The sequence below is a fragment of the Corvus moneduloides genome, chromosome 6, assembly GCF_009650955.1.
Source record: "Corvus moneduloides isolate bCorMon1 chromosome 6, bCorMon1.pri, whole genome shotgun sequence".
NCBI lineage: Eukaryota > Metazoa > Chordata > Aves > Passeriformes > Corvidae > Corvus > Corvus moneduloides.
In genome coordinates, this window is record NC_045481.1 from 13,190,822 (window position 1) to 13,211,863 (window position 21,042).

Genomic DNA, 21,042 nt, shown 5'->3' on the forward strand with positions numbered 1-21,042 from the left:
ACTTTAGAAAAAGAAAGATAGAGAGAAAAAAATAAATTACTTGGCCTGTCATTAGGGAAGCTCTAGCAATAGCAGCAGGGAAGAGGGTAAAGAATCCAAAAAATAAAAGACAGAGAAAAGGATAAAATCTGATTAATGGAGTTTGTAGATTGGAAAGCCTATCTGTGGTTCATTTAAACATGAATACCTAATGCAAGGCTAGGCAATCCCTTATAGCACTGACTTCTAGAAACTGTAAAAAAAGATCATGCTTTAGTCCTGCTATTACTTTGCCTTGATGATAGGAGAATATGAATGCTGTTTGAAAGATAGTACCATTTCTTTGATACATCAAAAAGCACTCTGCAGTAGACTACTACTTTAGTGGGACACTTATAGTCAAAACCAGTATTTGACTATGTTCCTAATGTCATATTACAATGACAGACGCTCAAGGTATATCAATTTAATCTTAGTTCAAAAAAATCTTTTAGTTCTGCTGTAGAGAAGTCAAAATGGACTTTTATAGTTTTTCAGCTTGAAATTGGACAACGAACAACTTTTATAGTGAAAATGAAATGCAGAATATGGCTGAAAGGGTAATCATATTAGGATTTAAAAAATAAAGCACTTGCTATTTATTTGGCCTAAAGTTTCCAAATAGGAAACTATGCTAACAAGAATGAGATTACACAATTAAAAATCAAGTCTTCTCACTACTAAAAGCGAGTGGCTCTTCATTTCTTGTTCACTTGTTTTATAATGTTTAAGGATAATGGATGCTTTGAAATGAATCCTGATATACCTCGATGGAAATGAGAACTAGGCTCACTTCGTAGATGTTTGACTTAACAGTTTTGTATATGGCTCAATATAATGTGAATAAATTTTGAGTCAGCTTGTACTTTTTAAAACTTCATCAGTGTAATATTTTGTGTTAAAAAAAAAAAAAAAAGAAAAAAAGAAAGTGTTCATTTGTAGAATTACAACATGTAAAAAGTTCTTACAAAGGATAGGTGTTACCAGCCTCTGGTTTCACCAGATTGTAAAATGAATCGGTGGAGTGAGTCACACATTTCAGTCACAGTACCTGGCAGCCAATTCATTACTCACAAAGAGATACAGAAATGGAGTGTACGTACACTCATCACCAATAAAACATTTAACAGGTTTTCTTGACTTTAAAAAAAAATTCCATGTCTAGATATAACCCAGCTCAAGATTCAACTATGTAATTTAAACGACTGGCCCTAGAGATCAAAAAACACATACTGCAGATAATGTAGGTTCTCTCTGCATGTGTACAGCCTTTTCTAGGTAGCATTGTAACTGTATGCAAAGACAAAAGGTGTGAAATCATATCACTTCAGAAAGCAGGTTTCTTTTCCTGTCAAACACTGCACTTGGAGGCTTCTTGTTGTTCAATTTTTACAATATTTGCTATGTTTGATTGGGAAGCCTCATCCCAGGAGGAAAACTGCCTTCCAGCTTCCTCTTTTTCAGATCTATTGGGACCTCTTAGTGGTGGCAACAGTGACCAAAAACCCCCAAGCCCTAGCGATTCACAAGTCTGTACAATTTCTCATTTTTCCTTTCCTGTCATGGTTACAATAATGAAATTCTGTGGAGTATTGTGGAAGTAAACTATCCAACTCTTTGGTTTGCTTAAGAGGTAGTTTGTGGTCGGGTATCAAACAGACGTGTCGAATTACCTAACTTTAATTTCAAGTAATTGGTGAACAGAATTACCCTCAGGGTTGAGGGAATTATAAACAACGCAGCTCCTGGTAATTTTCTCCCTTCTGGATAGAGCCAAGTGGAAATTGCTGCTAGTGGGTATGTTACAGCTGCTTGTGACATTCTGAGAAGGTGGATATTTGCAAATAACACAGTTCATTTGACCCTCGCTGCTTGGCAATGAAAGAAAAACTATCTGAAGTACTTTCTTGGGGTTTTGGTAAGCACTATCCTTCTTTCCTGTGATTTCTGCAATAATCATTTAAGTGCTGGCAATAATTTGAGACAATTTCTTTTGAATAAGTTTTCATATGCGCAGCATTAGTCTAATAAAAAGGACAATCCAGACTTGACCTCAAATGCTGCTCTTTAACTAACATTATGTCTGCAAAAGAAACATAAAGCTTATACTGATTAGGCAGAAAAAGAAATAATAATATGCATGATATGCCCTGTATGCATTTTGTTTATCCTAATTGCTATGAAGGGGGCGATGTGGAAGAATTCATGGGATTTTCACTTCCCAAAAGATTTTCTGTTGTCAATTCAAAGGACCTGATTCTGGTATCACTTACACTGTATTTCCTTGACTTGAACGGGTTTAATTTCTTTTCATGTAGGAAATGTCAACATACTCTCTTCATGTTATTCTATTCTGGACTCTCAAAATCAAGAAGTGAGGATAAATTCAAATCAGTTTGAGATAAATACCTGAGCTCAAGTGGTCTCTTTCAGACTTGATTGGCATTAAGTGGGAACCCAGCAGGTCTGTCAAAGCCTTTCTTAATATAAACCAGTCAGATTATTTGGGATGTCTCCATCTCTACACTTCATGTGTTGCTCTGTTTCCTCTGTTTGTTCTGATCACTGCTGAGACTGATGGGATTTTTGTTGCTTTTATACCAAACTGAACAGCCTATCCACCAGGCCACCTGTCCCCTTAAGGGACTTTATGAAACAGTCTGTTGACCACAAAACTAACCACCAGTTGCTGAGTCAGGCTCATATGCAGAAGCAGAGGAATGATGGCCACACCATTTTTAAGTCCATGTTTAGAAAGTTAATGTTTCTGGACTGCTATAGCACTTAACAACATGCATATGGTATACATTCAAACCCTCAAACTGAAAACCTTGAAAAGCACACTGCAGACACACAAGCCAAAGCCTGATGACTAAGAATTCAGCAAGCACCAGTCAGAACGTTGTGACTATGAGGCCACACAGCCCATAGTTAAAGACAGTAGGGCTGAGGTTCCCCATGGTCCGACACTGCACTCCTGAGGAGAGCAGAAGAAAAAGTGACATAGTCCACTGTAGGTGAGTTAAAAAAGGCTTTCAGCGTATTAGTATATTATTGATAAAGGTGACAGTTGGTCAAAACTTGTAGATCCCAGATTTTGTGGAACAGCTAAGTATATCAGTGCTCAAAAGAAAAAAAAGCTTTAGGAAGAACAAAATTTTCAGTAGACTCTACTTAATATTGCTGCGACTTTTACATGGTGAATTGCTGTTGTTTGTAAGATGAAACAATATACTAGGGGAAAAAAATAGGGGTTTAATTTTATGTTCTATATCTCTTTTCAAGGCTATTGTTAAGGGACAAAGGAAACCAAGAACCATATTGTAAGGCATTGTGTGGCTGTGCCTTGAAATTTTTATTTCAAATAAAAATTGAATTTGAACTCTTCTAATACAAGAGATGAAAGGCATTACTGTGTTGACTTCTACATCAACTGCTGTAGTAATGAAGAGCGGCAATCCAGGCTCTCTCACTGAACAAAGATTTGGTTTTGCATGATGAAGTGTTTCTTTCAAGCGAGAGAGAAATCAGATATGAGATTTTTTTACTTTCTGGTGCCACAGGACATTCAGTGTCTTACTAGTTCAGCAGGTTTTAGTCTCAATTGCTTGTCAGGGCCTGTACACTGCCTCCATTTTGTTTGGTAACTGTTCATAATTTAACCAGGGATTGTTCTCTTTTATTTGCAAATGGTCTCTGCCTTCCTCAGTTTAGAGTGCCATCCATAAGTGTCTGTGAGAGTGTTTGCTAATGCTTAGTTATTCTTATGGACAAATATTTCTGTGCTTGCAAGATAGGTAGTTCTAGATAGACAGAACTATTTGTCCATAAGGACAGTGATATTTGTGGGAGTTTTGTGGGGATGTCTCTAAGGAAAGCCAAAAATATCCCATGGTCAGTTTCTGTGGGTTTCAGATCGCATGTGAGAGGCTGAGAGTCAAGTCTTGGGCCTGCACATCTTGTTTTATTCCAGTTGAGATCAACGGGCAGATAGAGATTTGGCCCCAGGTGTTTTGAGCCTTTCCTTCCTTTTTAACTAGAGCTCACCTTATCACCCCCAAACTGTTTCAAACTCATCAGCTTTCAACTGTGGGAAACACTGAACAACTGAGTGAAGCCCTGTCTGTTTATGGGAAGCTGCTGCTGTGAGTGTCTGTCCGCACCAGTTACACCTCAGCCCCACTTCCTTCTGGCAGTACCCGTTAGCAGCACATGGCCCTCAGCAAACCTGCCCCATCAAAACCTCTTGATAGGTGCAGGATAGCATTTCAGCTGAAGTGCCTGGGCTTTGACATTTCTTTTTCAGCTGGTAAAAGCTCTCTTTGGATCTTTCAGTTATTTGATTTTTCTTTTCCTTTATTTATTTACTACTGAGCTATCTATGAGCAACTGGAGGAGACAAAACTCATTCTCTGGGATTTTCAAACTTCGAGAAAGCTATAAGACAGGAGGTTCTGCAAGCTGAAGTATTTCCTTTTTATTTTTTTCTATTTTATTACTCATTTACTATTTAATGTTAAGACTTCTTACATATAAAATCTTAGTTCCAGTGGCATATTTTCTTCAAACACTAATTCATTCATGTTTGTGGTATAGCTTAAGACTAAGTGAAGAACTTTCAGTTTTCTCTTCTTTTCCTTTAATTTCTTGATAATACAGAAGCAACATCACCAACATACTTTGTTCCTTCTTTTCATACTCCTTGCACTGATGAAATAAAGCACGCTAAAAATGTGTAAAGCCTCTAAAATGTAGGAGTGGCTTAAAAAGTGAGATATGTTTCTTTGTTTACAGTGATTTTAGAGTTTATATTCATCAAAATTTCAAGCTCTATTTGTTCAATGCATGCTAAAAACATTTTATTCTGTACTGAGATCTAAAATGCTCCTGAAAGCACTTGAGTCCAGTAGTTATGAATGTAAAACAATAAAAAACTCACAGTGAAACTCTCACAACTATCAGCAGGTCTCTCAGGTTAATAAGCAGAAATTTTTCATCAAGACAGATTTAAAAAAAAAAAAAAAAAAAGGCCAAGCAGTTTTATAGTTTATATTCTACATTACCATTTTTACAAAAAGATAACTAGTGTAACCTACTACATTTAATTTTTAATCAACATTAAAAAGTGAGTTTTAGTTTAATCCTGTTCTCTGGTTTAGCTCAGAAGTTTATACAGAAGTCTTAGGAGTGGCTATGTCTCCTGATTTCCCCAGATCTGGTCATTCTGATTCGATATTCAAGTTCTATAATTCTGTACAAGTCGTTTCTCCTGAAGTTTACAGTGATATTCTTTCATTGAGAAAACATCTTTTTCTCCTCCTTCTACTGTACCCATTTTAAGGCTAGTTAGAAAAAATTAGTGTTAAATAAAAAAAACACAGGGGCTATGTTGGCAGTGTCATAGAATCACTAAAGTTGGAAAAGACCTTTAGGATCATCAAATACAACCATTTACTTATCACTGCTAAGTCCACCACTAAACCATGTTTCCTAAGCACCACATCAACATGCCTTTTAAATACCCTCAGGGTTGGTTACTCAACCACTTTCCTGGGCAGCCAGTTCAAAGGCTAGACCACCCTTTCAGCAAACAAATTTTTCCTAATATTCAATGTAAAACTCCCCTGGCACAATTTGATGTCATTTCAATTTGTCCTATAGCTCATTACCTAGGAGAAGAGACTGACATTCACCTGGCTACAACCTCCTTTCAGGCAGTTGTAGAGAGCAATAAGGTTCCCCCTGAACCTTCTTTTCTCCAGGCTGAACAACACCAGCTCCCTCAACCACTCCTCATAAGAGCTTCTCCAAACCTTTAGATTCCCTTCTCTGGACATGCTCCAGCACCTCATTGTTTTTCTTGTCGTGAGGGGCCCAAAACTGAGCACAGAATTCCAGGTGCAGCCCCACCATTGCTGAGTATGATCACTGTCCTGGCTGTGCTGGACACACTATTTCTGATATAAGACAAGGTGCCATTGACCTTCTTGGCCACCCGGGCACACTGTCCAGGTAGACAACATTCATAGCCTTTCCCTCATCCACTAAGCAGGTCACCTTGTCACAGAAAAAATCAGGTTGTTAAAATAGGCATAGGACCTGTCTGAAATCCATGCTGAATGGCCCTGATCACCTGGTTGTCCTGTATGTGCTGTGTGATGGCACTGAAGATGATCTGCTCCATCACCTTCCCTGGCACCAAGGTCAGGCTGACAGGCCTGTAGTTCACCAGATCCTCTTTCTGGCTCTTAATGTAGATGGGTGTCACATTTGCCAACTTCCAGCCAACTGGCACCTTCCTGGTAAGCCAGGACCAATGATAAATGATGGAAAATGGCTCTTTGACCACTTCTGTCAGCTCCCTCAGTACCCTTGGGTGGATCCCATCCAGCCCCATAGACTTGTGTATGTCTAGCTGGTGTAGCAGCTTGCTGACCAGTTCTCCTTGGATTATGGGAGCTCCTTTCTGCTCCGTGTCCTTGTCTTCCACACTTAAGGAGCTGAGTACCTGAGGATAACTCGTCTTCCTATTAAAGGTTGAAGGAAAGAAGGCATGAATTACCTGAGCCTTTTCCTCATCCTTTGTCACTATGTTTCTCCCTCCATCTGATAAAGGATAGAGATTTTCTTTATCCCTCCTTTTGGTGCTGAGGTATTTACAGAAATATTTTTATTGTCTTTTATGCCAATAGCCAGATTAAATTGACTCTTCTAATTTCCCCCCCGCACAACCTCACGTTATCCCTTTAGTTCTCCTGAGTGGCCTGCCCCTCCATTGAAAGGTCATAAACTCTCCTGTTTTCCCGAGCTCCAGCCAAAGCTCTCTGCTCAGCCAGGCTGATCACCCTGGACCAGGGAAGTTCAGAGAGGTAATAACCTCTCACCACTGGTTAGAGGCATTCATGCAGTGTAAACATGAGCATGTCCTCTGTCTGAGTCCCACCAAGTTAATAAAGGACATGAAGGGCAACGAAGAGCACTCATTTTGATCTGGCTGAGAACAAAACCACAGTATTATTTCTTTGCAGTCATAGCACAATATTTTTTTCTGTTCTTTCAGCCAGGAAGACAGCATTATGACTTTGTTGAGCCATGTTTAGTCATACACATTTTAGAAAAGGTAGGGTTTTTTCCTTTGATAAAGGTTTTTTCTGATTATGAGAGAACACAAACTCGGCTCTCCTTTAAGAATGTTTAATGTTCCAGCTCAGAAAGCAAGTTCAAAAAGAGCTCCAAAGGTGTTAAAACCCTACTGGATAACAATAAAGAAAACAAATTCTTATAGCACACAATAAAGCCAAGGCATTAAGAAAGACAGCAACACAGAAATATTGAGACTCACGTGATGCCAAATTATCAGCCACCCTCCTCTGTCCGTTCAACCAGAGACCAAATATTGTGGCTCTTCGTGAAAGGGGCCTGAATTAAAATATATACAACTCAATCCTCTGGAATATAATGCTTGAAACAAATATGACTAGGCAGAGAGAGGGTGCAGTAAGCAAACTGAAACATCAAAAAAAATTAAGAAGCTAAAACCAAAAAGTCCTTGACATATCACTAAAGAGTAAGAAACTCTCCACTATATAACAATTCTCTGTGCACAGAAACCTCACCTTCAACGATCTTTATAGTCTATATTGTGTATATTATTTACATCTGATCTTTCAGTTTAGTAAAACAAAAAAGCACCATCTGCCCAACCGCACTTTCCTTCCAGGAAATTGAAATGAGAACGGATGTTGTCTTTCGTGCTTATTTTCATTCTTTTTTTTCATGTTTAACTCTTTGTACAGTCAGCATACTCTCAAAATGAAATGTAAACCAACATATTCCTTAGCCACTCTTTCCCAATGCACACAGCAAAGGGAGAAGGAAAAAAAAAAACACAGGCATAGAAACATCAAAAAAATCCAACCTGAAATAGATTTCCATGCACAGTTATCACAATTAGAAGATGCGGACATTCATTGCCTATGTTCCTTGGCAGCTGTTTTTTCTTATAAGGCATATTAGTCAAGCAGATAGAAAACAACAGCACAGGAGAATAGTCAATTAATCAAGGAGTTATCACTCCTTAGAACAAGATAAATCCTCTACCTTTGAGATTTCTGAAATGTTAGGGGTAACAGAAAGCCCCATCTTTCCTCCCATCCCCCAAATAAGCAGGGTTATGTGCTTGTGCTTATGTATTTAAGCATATATGTTAAAAAGGTGAAGAAGAAAGGCTTCCCGTTATATATTGATGTGTAGGTATGGCAGTATGGCAGTTCTCAGAAAATTCTTCAACATCTGCCTGTCCTTTTTTTTTTTTTTTTGTGTTGTTATTCCTTGTGTAGTTACAATTAAGGAGCAACGTGCCTATCAGGCATAAATAGTCAGGCTGCAATCATATGCTCCAGGGAATGTTGCTCTTCCCATATTCCTTTTACAGAAAGTATCTGTATACATGCAGTTTAATCCTCATGTTTGTCTGATCATCTGTGAGTGTCTACGAAGTAAGGAGGGAGGATGATGAATTGCCTCAAAGCTCCTCACCACTCTGGGGTGGACAGAGACTATTTTTGACACCCAGTTTACATGAGGATAGCCACAGATCTGCTCAAGCCTACAAAATAACTACAGCAGCTTACTATGAGCTGCTCCAGTGATTCACTACTGTCATGCTTTGAATTTACCTGAGTGTCACCCCCATGTTGGATATGATCCCTTCTTCACCAGATGTGAAGGTTTCCACCTCTGTGTGCCTATGCACTAAGCACACCTCCTAGTGGCTGCGGAATGGGAAGCCAGAGATGGCTCCAAGCACCATCACAGAGCTGCACTGAGTGAATGACAACTGTGAATTGATGGACTGCTCCTTCCCCTTGCACTTCTGGGTTGTCTGCTTTGTTCTTGGCAGAAATATTAACTTATGATATATAATTACAGCCCAGGTTACCGTTCACAGTGTGCCCAGGGATTGGTTGCAATACTGAGAATGACCAACTACTAATTTTGGGGTTTTGTGAGAATTCTAATTGCAATCCCAAAAGGCTTTACACAAAATCCAAAAATTTCTTCTGGTAGCAGGAAAAGAGGACACTTTTGAGAAAATGGTCCACTGAGTAGTCTGGCTTGAAAAAGTTTTTTGTCAGTGCTTGCTTTGTTACAGCTATCCTGTATGACCCCAGATATTTCTTTGAGGGTTTTTTTTTTTTTTTTTGCCTAAATGGTGTAACACGGGTTCCAAAGAAAGACCTCAACAAACAAAAAGCAAAATGTATTAGTGCAGATATGAAAGCATACATCATAGCTTTACTGCTTCTAGTACCCATGCCAGACATATACCCACGTCTCAGTTTCTCTGAGGCATGGGTATATATCCTAAAATGTATTTTGAATCCTAAATCCTAGAAAAAAGTATTCGAAATAAATTAGGTGTTTAAGTACTTTTGAGATGGAGACTTCTAGACCTTCATTCTCCATGTCTAAAATACAGATAATAGATGCTCTTCCTTACCCAGATGGCCTAAGGATATTCATTAATCACATTAAGATTGTGAGGTGCTCAGCTACTATAAATAGAGGAGTTTCATGATCTTCAAAATGGTGGTTACCTAGGAGATATATAGATCAACATATCCCTACTTTGCTTTGCCATTCCTTGAGGATAGCATGGCCATGCTTTTTACTGATCTGCAACCTCCAGCTTTTACTGCTGCTCTGGCCAGTGCCAAAACCACAAGTAGAAGACATATAAGCTGTGTTTTCTAATTTGCTGACTTTCCCCCTCCTCTCTTTCCCATAAGTGTAGAAAGCCTCAACTCTCTGCATTATCAATTTGTAGGCTTTAAAATGCCCTTCTGGAAATTTTACCTCTTTTTTTTTTTTTTTTTTTTTAATTGGAGTAGTGCAAAGTAAAAAGCTTGTAAAGCTATCTAGTTCTATGCTGATCTTTAGCTCAATGATAAACAACTTTGCTCACTTAAACCAATTTTATGTAAAAACAACTGTGAAGGCTGAGTGTTTTGCATGTGGAGAACCTTTTTGATGGAGAAATTGTGCAGCAGAGGAAGCAGAGAATTGGGATGTACCACTGTACTGAGAATTGCTCAGCTCTATGATATAGACCCTGAGCTGCTAACAGATATCCTTCTTTAGCTACAAGACTGTGCTTTTGGAGTAAAGAAGATCACAACTCCATCTGTACTGTTGCTGTGATGTACTGAGTGGGAGTTGTGTACAGGACAGTGAGAACTGTGAAGTTCGAAAGTGGTCATGGATTTATTATAAAGAGAACTCTCGAGCTGTTTGGTGGTGGTTTTTTTTTTTTAACTTATCCTGAATGAAGCTTTTAAAATTTTTGATGTGCTCAGTTAACTATCTGAGAAATTGGTTTACTGCTTTTTTTTTTTTTTTACTTTTAGATACTAAGCAGAATCCCAAGAGCAAATATACCATGTTATGTGGCTTTTTTTATTTTCATGACAGTTTCTGGTTAGAAGTGGAAAACCTCTGGTAAGAATGACTTACAATATGAGATTTATATACTACATCCCAAACTCAGATGCTACCTTTTGCAGGTTGACTATCATTGAGTTGGTAAACAAAGATATATCCTAAAGAAATTAATAGAAAGGATCTGAAACTCCTTAGCTGAATTTTATGGAGGTTTCCAATAGAGAGTTTCAGGGATTTAAAGCCATTTAGAATGTTGATATGGGCATGGATCTGATTCTAATGTGATTTTCAATTCCTTATGAAAGAATGTAAGAAAGCACACCTTGACAAGCCAACAGCTGGTTCAGCCCAGTGCTCTGTCCCCAAGCACCACAATTGCCACTGCTGGCTAGGGAAATCCCAAAAAATGTGGCAGAATCTGGCAATCCAGTCCCATCCACAATGATTGGATTAGGGCTATTAGAGGGTACACCTTCACTTAATCCATTTAGCATCCCTTTATGGACCTGTGGTCCATGATAAAACAGCCAGATTTAAAGCCCCTTAAAAAACCAGAAATCCTCTGGGGGAAACCCTGGCAAGCTCCTTTAGTCTGTTATCACTGTTGGGTGCTGCTTTAATCCAGGAGCTGCAGTCGCAGTGTGCAGCCGGAGCAGAGCACGACGGCGATAGCGCTGTCATGTGAATGAGCTGTCCCAGCACTGCACAGCCTGCTCTTTACTGTGCACAGAGACACATCAATATTGAATATAGTGTGTTAGCAAAACAGAATGGAAATCTTTCAGGTGAAGAATGGCTTCACTGATTGCTTTGCTCTACCAGAATGGGGTGTGTTTTCAGGCATTCTGATAAATGTGTGCTATTTTTCAGCCATTCAGTGTGAAGTGCTGTAGGTTTCATATAAACTTTTATTGCTCACCACAGGCATGGAAGGATTGATTACATTGTTTGGGGATTTCCTAACTTCTGAGGCTGCCTTTTTAGTCAGCCTTAATACAGTGTAAGTAGGGAACAAAATGCTACTGTGCTACGCAGTAGCCTGCTTTCTACCTTTGCATTTTTAGGATCAGGCCTTCTGGTTTGGAATGGGGTAGACAACACCCAGCCTCATCCACGTGATTTCTGACCATCTCCAATGCCTGAATGCAGCTGGATTGCTAGTGATGACTATGATGATGTCTTGCAACTATAGGAACAAGGGACAGAATTTAAGGATTATTTCATTTTATTACTTATACTTTGGTCAAACTGTGATCATTTCTGAAAAGAGAGCGAAAGACTGACCTTGGAGTTGGGGTGCTGTCAGTGTCTGAAATGTACAAGACAATTTTGGTGAGTCTATGCTGAAATTTCCTTCCTGTGGGGAAATCAAGAGCAGCTGATAACTTTTTTGAGGCAAACAGCTTAATATGCTCAAGTGGGGACTCCTCTGAGTGGGGCACATTCATGCTGAGCCCTAACTGCTAACTTTTAGTGAATTTATAAAATACCTTAGGGTTTCTGAATCAGTTACCAGAGATATCACCTTCTCTCCAATTCTGACTTAATGAACTAATCATGTTTCACCCATTCCCTTTTGCATTTTCAGACCTCAGGCTTACTAGAACTCAGTTTTACCAGTTCTCAGGTCACATATTCAACTGAGAATTTTGTTTTTCTGTATAATAATTTTTACTTTATCTGTGGGGACAAACATAGAAACCCCAAACTTTTATCATTATATAAATTTCTTTTGATTTTTAGTAGGACTAGCTATAGCCCTCACAAAGCCATCAGCCTGGATTTCAACTACATCAGACCCTGAATATACTCAAATTGTACTGTAGTTTCATGTAGGATTCTTCTCACCAGTATTTATTAGCTATGCAGCACTCTAGTATATTCTTGATTACTGGGCAAATGTCAGAAATATCTCCGTAAAAACGAATGTTGCATTTGTTGGCAAAAATCTAGCAAAAGGAGACTGGTGCCCTAGGCATTATGAAAAATACAGGCTTTCGATAAATAAATAATTCAATTCAATTAAAACAAATGTCTGTCCTGATGTACCATAGTTTCTAATTTCTTTAATAAGCATTCTTGGGAGGTGTTTATCAGAAGTGATCCTCAAAAAAATCCTAAAGGAAGGTTCTGTCAGAAAGCAGAAGTTGTGATGTCACTTTACTTTTCTGCCAGGGAGAGTGGTGTAAAGCTCCAAGACAATTCCAGCTCAGAATAAGCTTGCAGAGTTGATGCTATGTATGGAAATGTGAGCTTGGACTACTGGTACACACAGGATCCTCTCTCCTGGAAACGCCCTGCTCAGAGAGACACAGTGGACAAAGAACAAGATAAGGAGCTAGGGAAATATGCAAATCCTGTGCTACTGTGTCTACTGATGGCCTTAGCCATGTGCAAAGACAGTGATGCACTGAAGTTGTTTGTAGCAGCCTTGGCTAGCTCTGCACACTCCCAGACTCCCACCAGGGAAGCCACAGACAGAGCCCAGTAGACACAACACAGCCAACTGGCTGTGCAACTGTCTATTTAGGTCTCTGAGCCTAATATTTCCTACTGGCTAGTTGCCTCTGGAGGTTTAGCAACAGCCTCTGTGCACAGATATGGGGATAGAGTTTATGCTCTATCTGCTGGCCTGAGAACAGAATTTTCCTCATACATTCCTGGCATCTTTATCACCTTCCAACCTAATACTGTACCCTAACTTAATCCAAAAAACAGGGTGACTCAACAGACTTGCATTAAAAACCCCTGAGGGAGGTTCACCATTCTGTTTTTCTGCCTGAATAGATATGTGGGAGGGTAACAATGTGTTGAAAAGTGAGAACATTTAGGCACAGAATCTTCCCAAGAGTGAGTGCTCACACTGCCTACCAAAGCAGCTTGAGGGCAGAATCTGGCCCCTAAATATTGTCAGATATCTGGGCAAACACAAACAGTTTAGCTGAAACTGCCTCCATTTCTCTTGCTCAGAAAGACTTCAGTTGACAATATCAATTTTTGAAGGTAAAGCCTGGGTGAGTGATCAGATCCTTACCCTTCCTTTCCTCTGAAGGGAGATTTGTAGTCTCACTTGAAACCAGCCATCAACTCAAACTGAGATTTGCAGGGTACAAACCAGACTTATGCTGATGCCCCAAAACTCAGATCTTGATCTGGGTTTGAAATGGTGAGACTGACAGTGGAGTAAGAAGCCACCTAATCCAAACCCACATAAATCTATATATCTCCCTTTTTAAAAAAAAACTTATCAATACACCACATTGATTTCAGCTTATACAAATTCTTTAGAAAATTTTCATGATAGATTAATTTGACTTTGTCTCATTATTATTTACTCTTCACATGCTGTATCACACAGGTGTGTGATATTTTCTACAGAAATTCTTCACAGAGCTCTAAAGGAGAGTTCATCTGTACAGTGCACAGTATGCTACAGCCAGCAAAAGGGGAAAGGAAGAGAGAAAGGAAGCAGAGATGCAGAGAAATTGGTGCTATTTCTTGCCATACAGAGTTGCCAAGTACTTTTAATTTACATAAATGACTTAATGATGATTGTATGATATTTAAAATTACTGCCACCCACCACAGATGCCTTAAAACTTTTATCAATATGTCACTTTTACTATCTATTTGATTGTAAAAATGCAGAGATCATTGGGGAAAACATAGCTTGTTGCCAGTCCCTAAAACCCAACTCTGTGACCCTTCTGGATTAAAATAAAAAAAAAAGTAGCAACAAAGATTCTTCTACTAGTATCAACACGATTTACATTTACATGAACAAATAAGCTGTTTCACACAATGGAAACAAGTAATAAACTAGGACAAGAACTGTGACCAGCCTGGGACCTATTAAAGACCCCTCTAGACCTGGCAGGAATCTGCTTTTTCTATCTCAGGGACAATCTCCCTGTCACCCCTCCAAGTCTAATTACCTTTTTAAATTCATATCTAGAACCACAGGCTGCCTCATGGGATTAAGCATAGTATGCTTTGCAAATTGAAAATAAGATAGCTGTTAGGAATATATACTTGCCTCTATGATTACAGCAACAAACAATGGCAAAACACTAATTTACATCTATTATAACGGTGAAAAAAAGCTCAGGATTTCCTTTGTGTTATAGGCAAGAGATAAATCTGCAAAGGTGAGATTCTAAGAGGTGTAGGCTCTAATGAGGGAGATTGTCTTGCAGAGCAGGTAACTGGCAGGATGACATCAACTCAAAGTTATGAGGATTCAGTATATCATTAAATTTATTTACCATAAAATGGATTGAGCTTTTTTTTAATAGCAAAACTATTCATAAGGAGAGGAAGTTTATATATATCAGTGGGTTGGAAGGCATTTGTATGGGGTGAAACAGTGCAGAGCAGTGGCAACAGAAATCCAGTCATGCCTGGATCTAGGATTTTTAAAGGTGCTTTATCTAGTAGAAATGAATACAGCATTTACAAATTGAAAATAACTCTGTAAACTCAGATAAGATTGTCTTGGTAATATTTTACCAAGGAAGCAGTTCACCACTGCTTACTTTCAATTAGCCATCTAAATCATAGCCTATACAAAAAGCAATCCCTGCTGCCTTGCAGTAATAAAAAAGAAAAAAAAAAAAAGAAAAGAAAAGAAAGTTAGACTAGTTCCTAAGAGTTTTGATTCATGTTGCTGAATATAGATCTGTAATCTTCTCCTTGGAGCCTATAGTTTAATGTAACTGCTTGAAAGTACTTCCCTTCTGCTGCTGACAAAGATATTTTTTTTTCTGAAATGAATGGTGATACATTATAGATAAACCTTCACGATTAATTTTGTTTTGACTTGAACTTCTGAATAAGAATATAAGCTCCAAAGTAGTTTCTCCCCAGATAGTAACCATGCTGTTATTTTTGGATCGTATTGTAGTAGACATTTAGAGAAGCCTAAATTTAGAATGAAAAAAATAATTTGATTGTCATCAAAAGTTTTAGCTGTAAGATTAAAGGTGGCTTTTTTAAAAAATTATTTTTATTAGTTATCTGCAATGAATAACAGATAGGCAAGTTCTTTGGAAACAGTATTCAACTTCACTGGCTTCACTGGTCTACAAAATCCACAGAACTAAAAGTCTTGGAGGGCTGATTGGTCAAACTCACAGGTTCAATTTGTATCTACACCTTTTCAGTGGTTTACTGGTAGTGTGCTGGTAAATTTGAAGAGCCAAGCAGGATGGCATAGGAGCCCTTGCTGTGACAGTGACTTTGTGAGGGTCCAATACTGCATGAAAATGAGAATTTAGACAATTTCAATAATGTGAAGAGACAGTTAAGAGACTGAAGAATAGCCAGAGTTGTTGTAAATCACTACATGTAGCATTTTTGCAGTAGCTAAATCTGATTCATGAATTTGTCTGAAAATTAGTTTCCCTTCCTTCTCTCTGACTGTTTTTTAACTAAAATAACTATTCTTTATTTTTGCCCAGTTCTTCAATTTCTATTGTAGGTTTTTTTCCTCATTTCTGTTGAAAAGCATTTAACCCTGCTGTACGGGCTGAAAACTGTCTTGAACCTGTCACCTGTTGTGTTTTTTTTCTTCTTTAGTAGTTCTGGGAGAAGTTTTAAAACAGGTGGAATACCCAGATCGTCTGAACTACCAGCAAAGCTCCACCAATTTCACCAACAAAGAGGAATTTTTTTAATTTAAAAAAATATTAAAATTAAAAATTACCTGTGTGCTATTACACAGTATCTACAACATACTGTATATAAAGGCTTTTGGAAAGCTGGGTGCCATGAAATGCACCTGAATGATTTTACTTGCCTTCATAAAAGGATGAATGGTGCTTGCACCTCCCTGAAAGCTGTTAGCCCCAGGCAGGAAAGGAGTTTTTCACTCTCCATCATTGTCTTCTGTTTAATGAGTGATTTACTACCAGCTAAGCACATGCCCAGTGTTTTAAAGCTGGTGGAGTGTCCCATTGAAATCAAGAGGTTTGATATATGCTGGGATTACTCCTTGCTGAAGAGTGAGGTTGATGTTTCACTGCCTTGCTGAAGAAAGATCTGATTATTGAAGACTAATTTGATCAGCAATTTGGTCACTTAAGACAGTGAAACAGGGAAACAGTGCTTGGGGGGTTTTTTGCATTATTTTTTTTTTACCTAAGAGATTCAAAATTTACAGTAATGAATTGGATATTTTATCCTTAAACAAAAGTAAATTTTACATAAACCTTCAGAAAATTTCAGATATTAAGAAGCACAAATCCACAAACTCCAAATTTCTCCTCCATCTGTAGATTATTTTGGCCTACCTGCATCATTTTGTTGTATGACTTCACTGAAACTCCATCTATATCTGCAGGTGAATCCACTGCTCAGATTATGGCAATAGTTTCTCCTCCTGCAAAGAAGCTGGAAACATCTCAAAAATTGCTGTGAGTACTACCTGAAGTGTATCTTTGCTTGCTGACCACTGGGCATTTTCAGCCACAGGCATTGATCACAACCAGCCTCAGGGTCAGCTGTGTGGTGCAGGGCTTCATCAGATCCTAACACAAAATAACTCCTGTTAGCTACCTCTATGGCTCACATGGTGCACAGGACCATTGTACAAAAGCAGAGACAGGCAGGGAGAACCCATATGAAAATGCAGTGAGAATTTATTTTACAAAGAATTTTTGTAAGCCTCATGACAAACAGAAGCCCATGGGCTGCTGTAAATAGTCCACCACAGATGTTCACTTGGAGGATACACAGACCTAATTCCTAAAGCAAAGTTGTTTAAAAAGGGAGAGGAACTAAAAGTGAGAAGCTGAGCCAGACTATTGCATTGATAATATTTTTGCTTATTTTTTGGATGTGATTTCAGCTTTACTTTTTGTCTTTCTTTTTAAGAACAGCCATTCATATTGCAGTGAAATAGAAGTCGAATATCCTACATATGCCATAAGCTGAGCTATAGCACAGCCATCCAGCTGTGATCTTTTCTGTACCTGAGCAACGTCTCAACAAAATCCCATGTGTATTATATGTGTATATATGGACAGATTTGTACCAACTCTGCATTGTTACACTTGACTTGCTCTTTTTTTTAATTATGTAAAAAAATCACATTAAGCTGAATCTAATTACTGCAATGTATATTAGAAGCAGGGCACCATCAAAATTTTATTTAAATTAATCAGGTTTTGATTTAAGATATTAAATTCAAATTAATCATGTAAAAATGGAAATGATCCTTGACGTGCTTCCAGCTGTGACTTCAGTCTGTTTTCTCGTGTGAGTCACTTTCGGGATGTCTTGGGGGGAACATTACGAAAATTCACGCCGGTGCTATTTCAATTAGAGTTATTTAGCAGGACAGATGTAAAGAATACGGTATAATTAAGAAGGAGCTGATGACATGGCTACAGACTTTCAGGATCAAAAAAAAAAAAACTGCTAGTGAAAATTGACTACTGGTCATGTAGTCCAAGTTCAAATATGCTGGGGTTAAGCACTCATTAATGATGGAATGAGGTCTTTAGATAGACCGTTGAACTCTTCCTCTGGAGCAATCTGCAGAATTCTGCCCTGGAAATAACTTTGAAGCTTCATTAGCAAGCAGATGATACCTGATAACATCATTTTAAAATTCTTAAAATAATTTTCCTCCCCTTGGTGCCTAATCCTTTCTGGCCAGATAACTTCAAAGGCCTTCAGAAAAACCTAGAAGTGGCATATAATCGCCAATATAAAAGAGGCATTACACATATATGTACATGTATACACTCAAAACATTGTTAAAATCATGATGAATACAAGCTGCCAGGAATACTAAAATTTCTTCCAGCATTGTTAGTCTGTGCTACCTGCATGCTTCCTGACTGAAACCACAAAGAGGATGGGGGCTTTCCCACACAGATTCCTGACTTAGTACTTATTTATATCTCTTTATACCATCAGTATTTCTACTGTGAAAAGTGATGTGCACATTGTTTTTCTTATTCAAGAATAGGGCAACACAAACATTTTTTCTTATGTGCTGTAATAGTATACAGCATAAACTTGGGAAATATTTTACAAATTCTTTCACCTGAAATTAAATCTCCCAGGTAAAGCTCTCAGACTTTTCAACATGAAAAAAGATCAGAGAGACGACATCCGTTCCTTCTTGTACTTACAGATCTCCTGAAAATATGTGTATTTAAACATGCTTCTTATGGTTGCTATCCAGGGCTCTCAGTATCTGTTCCCTCCTACTGAGTAATAGTAAAAGCCAAGTTAAATTTAAAAAATGCACAGTACATACTGTACACCCATAATTCTAGATTAAATATTGATTTCCATGGTGTTTTTTCCACGGATTTTGTAATCTTTCTCTTCCCTCACCAATGTCCCATTGACACTTCCCTCTGCAAAGCAGCATACAACTGAAAATATTTTCTACAACTAAAACACTGCTTTTAACTAAAAGAAAAAAATATAGTGTATGAGAATAAAATAATCTAAATATCTAGCTCTGTATATCTGGCAGCATCTTTCAGAAGCAGATTCCAGAATCTGTAGAAGCCTTATTTGCTGTTTTAGGGCTGCCATACGCTTCAGCAAGGAGCTGTACCCAAAGGAGGAGCGATGCACCAGACCAAGCATGCCTGGCTATCCACAGAGGATTGGCAGTAAACAGCATATTACACTTACCACAGCTTACCTATTATGCAGATTTCAAGGCAGGAAACTGCCTGCAAAACAAGTATACAGTGAGCATAAACTTTTTTGTTATTGTGGTAGTTGATGGTGTTGTTGTTACAGCAGGAGAAATTATATGATTCATTGATGGTTTCTGCTTCCTACTCATAAGATATAAACCTACATAATGATTGTTCTTTAATAGTATTTAAAGATATTTTTAAACAAACTGTGTGGGAGTTTAAGATAATAATGGTTTCAGTTTTTCAGGAAGCACTTTTTGGAAAAGTGTATGACTATTTTAATATTAAAAATGGTTCCTCATAAGAAACAAGAATGCTGTAAGTAATTTGCAAGAAAGAGTATGATAAAAATATGCTCAATTTATTCACTTTTCCACTTAAAATTTATTTTTTCTTTCGGCATAACAGCTGGAAAGAACAATCTTTTTTTCCATAGGCTAGGCTGTTGCTTGAATGACTGAAATGCATTTTCCCAGGAGAGATGCACAGGTTCATTTCCCATCTGGGTATTTTTCCCCCCTCCTGTTTCCACCTCCCCTCCTCCAGGACCAAAGCAGATTGGTAATGAACCATAGGTTTCCACTGATATAACTCCATACACACCTAAGACATATGTCAAACACAACAGTGCTCTGTGTGAAGTACAGATCAGCCCAAAGATGTCTGTGGTCCTCTTTCTCAGTCCTTCCTCTAGGCCTGTGTGAGTGGGCTCTAGTAACCACATTTGTAGGATGAAGACACATGGACTTCAGACTGATATCTGGTCATCTAGGAGCTGGGGTTAATCACCTCAGGAGGGAGAGCACAGATTCCTGTAGAGTTCCTGAGGGAAGAGAGTTGGGTGGGGGAGCACATAGATGGTATGAGATGAGAACAGGAACAGTCCTCAGGGCAGTGGAGTCTCTCTCCTTACCAGGGGAATGGCCTTGTCCACATGGTAAATATCATGTCCTCTCCAAGGCCACTGCAGTCACTGAGCTGTTGAAGCCATGGCATTTGCCAGTGAAATGTTATGTGTTGCCAGCATAGTGGAGAGGGCTAAAAACCCAAATTATGGGGAACCTTTATTTTAATGAAGTAGAAGCTGAAACTCTGAACTGGGACTTCATGTGATGATACTCAATCCACAGATTTTTTGCACAGTCCTGGTGCTATTCCATAACTTTTCTCAGTTCACTCTATGTGGAATAATGGCCACAGGATGAATATGCCTTTCTTATCTCTTTCCAGTCTGGTTAGACTGCAAACTCTTTGTGTCAGTGAAGGACTATGCATTTCTCAGGGCATTGTGTACCAAGGCTTAGTTAAACCTAAAACCAATAAGGTATGCAAATAATATTGGTAATAAACACTAGTATTTCTGTATCGTCTCAAAATTATCATGCTCTAACATTTTTATAGAACCTCTATCACAGATGAGGACTTTCTCAGTCAAAGAGCATTTCATTGACTTGTTCACAGCCTTAATATCAATCTGTGAGAGGGCATGGTTCAGATCTATTAATTTGTGATGTTTCCTCTTAATTTTGAAACACTATCAGTATATCTTGGTTTAGTATATTTGTATTTAATTTATTTGCCTTACCCAAAATGTATAAGCTGCTGGCTATTTCTCATTGGTTTATAACTACAGTGAGACAGATACAATATAAAGCTATGAGGTGTCACGGGACTCTGGAATTGACATGAAGACTGGTTAGTATGTATGAAAACTGTGTATGGAAATTCTGACTTTTGCAGCTGGAGCCTTCATTCTGTGGATGAGTTGAGGTGTTTCTCTCCAGAGGCCATTGACACAGGCACTTGGGCTGACTCAGCAGGAAAATCTGGTACTTTGGGAAAATTCTCTTGAGAAAAAGAGGTGTTACAAAGGTGAAACCAATATTTTTACCAGTCCAGCCCCTTTTGGAAA

The 21,042-nt window shown here is 38.4% G+C and overlaps 1 long non-coding RNA gene across 1 annotated transcript in view; it reads left to right on the forward strand.

Annotated features, from left to right (window-relative positions):
• Positions 1–630: 630 nt before the first annotated feature.
• The window catches only part of LOC116445814, a 57,998-nt gene continuing 37,586 nt past the window's right edge, over positions 631–21,042 (forward strand). Inside the window, exons 1-2 of the long non-coding RNA XR_004240891.1 lie at positions 631–1,936; positions 16,802–16,874. This is a non-coding gene — a long non-coding RNA (uncharacterized LOC116445814). The remainder of the gene's footprint in view (positions 1,937–16,801; positions 16,875–21,042) is intronic.